The 7231-nt window shown below is 40.9% G+C and overlaps 1 non-coding gene across 1 annotated transcript; it reads right to left on the bottom strand.

Annotated features, from left to right (window-relative positions):
• Positions 1–957: 957 nt before the first annotated feature.
• Positions 958–1062, bottom strand: LOC142550367 (small nucleolar RNA R71). Its single transcript, XR_012821331.1, has one exon. It is a non-coding gene; the product is annotated as a small nucleolar RNA R71 (small nucleolar RNA).
• Between the last annotated feature and the right edge of the window lie 6169 nt (positions 1063–7231).

Raw genomic sequence — 7231 nt, 5'->3', positions numbered from 1 at the left:
AATTCCCAACAAATTCATTTCTCATTGAAATTTAATTAATTGGTCTAGATTCTATATCTCATTATTTAATTCTTGAGTTTTATCTTTGAGTTTTATTTAATTTTAGTAGTCATAAACAACCGTCCAAATTTTGTTGCTAAAGATTTGATAACTGAAAATAATAATTGCAAAATACAGTCTCCAGTAGAACGATACTCGTACTCGCGTACATTATACTATTACTTGACATCGTGCACTTGCGATTAATTTTCGAGCATACAAAATCATATTTTTATTAAGGATTCCACAGTGCAAGTTTTGCTCGACCAAGTTTTTGGCGCCGTTGCCGGAGACTGTTAATTCACAATTTTATTTCTAGTTATTTTCTTTAGCATTGTTTTATTTTTTTTGAGCTAACACTCCATATTCTATTTCAGATATCTTTTCCAGTGAATGCCAAAGTCACTTGACGTGGAGCTTGAGCAGTTTGACCCAGAAATTGAAAGAACTTTCCGTAGAAGAAGACAGCAGCAGAGTCTAAAGGAACTGATGGAGAGGCACGAGCATGAGGAGGAACACCATGAAGACAGACATGTTGAGATGCCACGCCGCATACCGATGCTAGAGTATGCCCAGCCTTCTTTGGATGGTGCACGCCCCAGCATTGTGAGGCCTATTGTGAGGGCAAACCACTTCGAAATCAAGCCGGCCATAATTCAGATGATTCACAATACAGTCCAGTTTTGAGGATCTGCAGTAGATGACCCAAACACGCACATCACAGTTTTCCTTGAAATTTGCAATACTTTTAATTTAATGGAGTTTCTGATGATGCTGTTAGGTTGCATTTATTTTTTTTCTCCTTACGTGACAAAGCTAAAGCATGGTTAAATTGTTTGCCTGTAGGTTCGATCACCACATGGGAGGACATGGCGAAAGCGTTTCTCATTAAATACTTACCTCCATCTAAGACCATGAAGCTGCGGGCAGACATCACCAATTTGCTCAATTCAAGCAAGAGTCTTTATATGAGGCATGGGAGCGTTTCAAAGATCTATTACGGAGATGCCCTCATCACGAACTGCCACTTGGGTTAGTCGTTCAAACCTTTTACTATGGCTTACTCACTCCTAATCGTACTATGATAGATAATGCTGCTTGTGGGAACCTATTGAGAAAAACTGATGAGGAAGGATACGAGTTATTGAAGGAGATGGCTGCTAGCAGCTATCATCCTCAACTGAAAAGAACAACCAGCGGAGAAGTGCAGGAGTTCACCAGGTAACTGACCTTTCCGCTATTACTGCACAACTTGATGTCTTAAACAGGAAATGGACGGCTTGAATATGGGTGGCACGACTATGCGTCTTCAAGAGATATTCTGTGATAAGTGTGGAGGTGAACATTTTGCGAAAGACTGTCAAGATGGCAATCCCTTTTATGCGCAAGAAGGGGCACCAGTGAATCAAGTGGGAGTCCAAAACCGTCCAAGGAATGATCCGTATTCGAACACATACAATCCTGGATGGAGGCAACATCCCAACTTCTCATGGGGTGGCCAAAACAGTCAGAATCAACCACATGGAGGACAACCATATGTGAAACAATCAATGTACAGATCTGACCCTCCTAGAGAAGAAAATTCTAATTTGGAGCAAATGATGTCTAAGTTTATCTCTTCCACTGAAACTAGACTCCAAAACCAAGATGCATCGATAAAGGGGCTAGAGAATCAAATTGGACAGTTAGCAAAGATCATAACAAGTAGAGAGCCGGGCACCTTGCCAAGTAACACAGAGACCAATCCTAAAGAACAAGTGAAGGACATCGAGTTGAAGAGTGGGAAGATTTTAGAGTCTAGAGAAAAGGAAAAAAGTCAAGTACCGGATGAACAGACTGAGACATCCAAAGGTAAGTCTTCGAACACTACACCAGCATCCACTACACAATAAAAAATTGTTATACCTCCTCCTTTCCCTGCAGCATTGAAAAAAACAAAACTTGATGCGCAATTCGGTATGTTTCTTGAGGTGTTTAAAAAAATTGCATATCAATATTCATTTTGCTGATGCTTTGATGCAAATGCCTTGTTATGCTAAATTTTTGAAGGATATCTTAGCAAACAAGAGAAAATTGGAGGGTCACATGACGGTCAATCTAACTGAAAATTTCTCTGCTTTTGTGCAACACAAAATCCCACCGAAACTTAAAGACCCAGGGAGTTTTTCTATTCCTTGCATGATTGGTGATGTTGTTTTTCACAAAGCTTTGTGTGATCTGGGTGTAAGTATTAATCTTATGCCTTTGTCTGTGTTTAGGAAACTTTGATTGGGAGAACCTAAACCAACGAGGATGTCTTTAAAGCTAGCGGACATATATGTCAAGTATCCATGGGGAGTTATTGAGGATGTGCTAGTGAAAGTGGACAAATTCATTTTTCTTGCAGATTTCGTGGTGCTCGACATGGAGGAGGATATGGAGATGCCTTTGATTTTGGGGAGACCGTTCCTTGCAATTAGCAAGGCTCTGATCAATGTGCAGAAAGGAAAGTTGAGATTGCGAGTGGGAGAAGAGGAGATTACTTTTGACGTTTTTAATGCACTTAAGCACACACTGCATTCTGATAGTTATTATAGAATTGATGCTTTTGATTCTCTTGTGTCTAACTATGTACAGGATGCTCTTAGGGAGCCTTTGGAAGCCACTCTCACTACTGAATTAAGAGAAGACGAATTGGATGAAGAGAAAGCCGAAATAGTGTCATACCTCAATGCCAACCAACAATGGAAGAGGCCAATAAGGATGAGATTAGAGGACTTGGATGATCGAAGAAACTTGATCCTCAGAAGTCAAGCCTAGAGGAGCCACCAACTCTGGAGCTCAAGCCATTACCTCCACATCTGAAATACGTCTATCTAGGTGAGAATAATAAAATTCCTGTGATTATTTCTTCTTATTTGACAGATGTGATGGAGGACAAACTGCTAAAAGTCTTGAAAGCGCACAAGAGTGCATTTGCATGGAAATTGACAGATATAAAATGGATCAATCCATCAGTCTGTATGCACAAGATATTGATGGAAGAAAAGTAATCACCCCCTGTGCAACCTCAGAGAAGATTGAATCCAAAGATGCAAGATGTAGTAAAAGCAGAAACTATCAAACTCCTTGATGCATGTATTATTTATCATATATCTGATAGTGCATGGGTAAGTCCTATTCAATGTGTGCCGAAAAGGGTGGGATTACTGTTATCACAAATGAACAAAACGAATTAATACCACTAGGATAGTCACGGGATGGCGTGTGTGCATTGATTATAGGAAATTAAATGATGCTACCCGTAAAGATCACTTTCTGCTGCCCTTCATTGATCAAATGCTTGAGAGGTTAGCGGGTCATGAGTTTTATTGTTTTTCGAATGGGTATTCATGGTATAACCAAATCATGATTGCGCCCGAGGACCAAGAAAAAACCACTTTCACTTGTCCTTATGGCACTTTTGCTTTTAGACGGATGCCCTTTGGTTTGTGTAATGCCCCTGCCACTTTTCAGCAATGCATAACCGCTATATTTCATGACATGATAGAAACTTTCCTTGAGATATTTATGGATGACTTCTCGATATTTGGCTCTTCTTTTGATGACTGTTTGCAGAAATTGAAGGTGGTGTTGATGAGATGCGAGGAGACAAACTTGGTGCTGAATTGGAAAAAGTGCCATTTTATGGTACAAGAAATCATAATATTGGGGCACAAAATATCAGAGCATGGAATAGAGGTGGATAAGGCAAAAGTCGAAGTTATCAAGAACTTACCACCTCCGACATCCATAAAGGGAGTTAGAAGTTTTCTAGGCCACGTCGATTTTTATCGGCGTTTTATTAAAGGTTTTTCAAAAATTTCCAAACCTCTATCTTCTTTACTTATGAAAGATGTGCCGTTTGATTTTAACTCTTACTGTCTGGAGGCATACGAGGATTTAAAGGAGCGCTTGGTGATGGCTCCTGTTTTGGTGGCACCGGATTGGGATCTACACTTGAGTTCATGTGCGATGCCAGCAATACTGCGGTTGGTGCTATTCTTGGCCAGCGGCAAAACAAGGTATTTCATACGATATACTACGCAAGTAAAACCTTAGATGAGGCTCAATTGAATTATGCAACCACTGAAAAGGAATTACTTGCAGTAGTATTCGCGCTTGATAAATATCATTCATATCTTGTTTTGTCCAAAGTCTTTGTTTACACAGATCACTCTGCACTAAAATCTTTACTTGCCAAGAAAGATGCAAAGCCACGCCTACTTCGGTGGATTTTATTGTCACAAGAATTTGATTTAGAAATAAAAGATAAGAAGGGTGTTGAGAATGTGGTAGCAGATCACTTGTCTAGATTAGAATTTATTAGTAATGACTGTGTCGATCATGCTATTAATGATTGGTTTCCTGATGAGTAGCTATTTGAGGTGAAACACTGCCCTTGGTATGCAAATTTCGCTAACTTCCTTGTCACAGGCACACCACCACCAAATCTATCGTTTCACCAACGAAAGAAATGCTTCTCTGACGTGAAACATTATTTTTGGGAGGAACCATTTTTGTTTAAGATTTGTGCAGATTCCATGATAATAAGGTGTGTTGCAGAGGATGAGTTTGGTCAAATTCTCAACCATTGCTATAATCGTGAGGTAGGTGGTCATTTTGGACCAACAAGGACGACATCTAAGGTACTTGAATGTGGCTTCTATTGGCCAACTCTATTTAAAGATGCTCGTTCTTATGTGCTTACCTGTGATGAATGCCAGTGGTCATGTAACATCTCTAACCGTCGTGAAATGCCATTAAATAATATTCTTGAGTGTGAGGTTTTTGATGTGTGGGGATAGACTTCATGGGACCGTTTCCCAGTTTGTTCACGAAAAAGTATATTTTGATGGCGGTTGACTATGTGTCTAAATGGGTAGAGGCAGAAGCATATGCCACTAATGATGCTCAAGTGGTCCTGAAATTTCTAAAGAAAAATATTTTTAACAGGTTTGGGACACCACGAGCAATCATTAGTGATGGTGGCCACCCATTTTTGCAACAAATTCTTTGAAAAACTTTTGAGAAAATACGGTGTCACACATAATATTTCTACCCCCTATCACCCCCAGACGAGTGGTCAAGTGGAAGTGTCGAACCGAGAGATCAAGCGGATTTTCGAAAAATGATAGGTGTCAGTCGGAAAAACTGGTCATTGAGGTTAGATGATGCTCTTTGGGCAAATAGGACTGCTTTCAAAACACCTATAGGCACTACACCATATAGGTTATTATTTGGTAAAGCATGTCATCTACCTGTAGAGTTAGAGCATCGGGCATATTGGGCAACAAAAGAACTAAACTTTAATTTTACTGATGCAGGTGAACGACGTCTACTTCAATTGGATCAGTTGGAGGAATTCCGAAATCTGGCATATGATCTCGCGTTGTCATACAAGGAAAAGACAAAGAGGGCTCATGACAGGCGAATCATCGAAAGGGAATTCAAAGAAGGAGAAAATGTCCTACTCTACAACTCCCGGTTGCGACTGTTTCCTGGAAAATTGAAATCGTGATGGTCTGGTCCATTCTTGATTTCTAAAGTTTACCCATCGGGAGCTGTAGAATTGCAAGATGGAAAGGATGGGACATTTACGGTCAATGCCCAGCGACTGAAGCACTACATGGTGGCACAATTGAGCCATAACTTGGAATCACCCGGTTCCAGGACAATCTGAACTGAAACTAACCGACAGTCAAGCTCTCGACTATAAATTGAGGACTACCTCTCTTTCCTACTTAATTCGATTTTACTGCTTTAGTTTATTTATTAAGTTTAAATATAAAAAAAATTGGGGGCTGCGAACGCAACTTTTACAAATTTTTTTAAAAAAATCCGTAGAACTTTCTCCCGAGGCCCCCTTTTAAAAAAATTCAAAAAGCCGTAAGTCATCCGCCCGGGCAGAAACTCATGTCCTCCCGGGCGGGTCACGGAAATTTTAAATCTGAAGAACTTTTTTTTCTCTCCCCCATTCGAACCCTACCCTTCTCCTCTCAATTTTCCGCCGCCTCCTCTCTCAATCTCACTCAAATATTTTGTTTTGTATCAATTTCAGTTAAAATCTTGTGTCACCACCTTCACCAAGCATCAAGAAGTGATATTTCCGGCCACCACTACACATTTCCGGCCACCACTGAATTTCTTCGGCCACCACTGAACTCTCCGGCCGCCACTGAAGAATTTCTGGCGAGGCATTCTTCCGACAACCCACCATCTACTCCGGGCTTCTTGTTCTTCACAAATAATCCACGATGCCGCCTAAAAAAGCTCGGGTAAGTCATGATGCTTCTTCGTCTTCATCGCATATTTCCCACTTATTTGTGATTGATGCCGCCAGAGAACACTTTGAAAATGCGAAAATACATCGAGCTCCAATTCGAGAGCATGGGTTCCAACTTGTGGTCCAAATTGTATTATTAATCAGATTACTAATCGAGGATGGACAAAATTTTGTGCCCAACCGCAAGCCGCGGTGGCACCGATAGTGAGGAAATTTTATGCCAATGCGGCTGAGCGGAGCGATAATAAAGCATATGTGAGAGGAAAGCTGGTGGATTTTAGTTCTGTGGAGATTAATAGGGTTCTTGAGACACCGGCTGTGGATGATTTGGTGTATATGGCTTGGGCAGCAAACCACGACTTAGACTTGATGATGCGCAGAATCTGCTATCCGGGGTCTCCGTGGAAGACACCTGGATCGTACACTTGTTTCACCGATAAATATTTGTTAGTCCCTACTGCGATGTGGTATGCATTTTTGGCCATATGATTGATGCCATTCGGGCACACTAGCGAAGTATAGAGGGAGAGGGGAGTGTTGCTTTACGCACCGATAACCCATATGCCAATCAATGTGGGAAAAATTATTCATTCACAGATCCAGCTGAGTATTCACAATCCGAATGTGGCATTATTCTTTCCCCACATTATCACCGAGCGGTGTACGGGCATTGGGGTCGTTTTTCAAGATGATGATGAATGGTTGCCACTGACCAAGGCCCTTGATGACGCTAGCTGGCTACAGAAGACCGCAGTACGGCGGAAAGCTTTCCCACAGTTTTGTGCTTTGTTGGTTTTATTTGTTGGCATTTAGTTTTAGTCGTTTTGCATTAGTGTGTGTGTCAGCCGACAGTGTTCGAAGTAGTACTTGTTATCCAAGGATGATTCA

Source organism: Primulina tabacum, chromosome 6, assembly GCF_025594145.1.
Source record: "Primulina tabacum isolate GXHZ01 chromosome 6, ASM2559414v2, whole genome shotgun sequence".
Taxonomy (NCBI): domain Eukaryota; kingdom Viridiplantae; phylum Streptophyta; class Magnoliopsida; order Lamiales; family Gesneriaceae; genus Primulina; species Primulina tabacum.
Note: the sequence above shows the minus strand (reverse complement) of the source record. Positions and strands in the feature narration are given on the sequence as shown.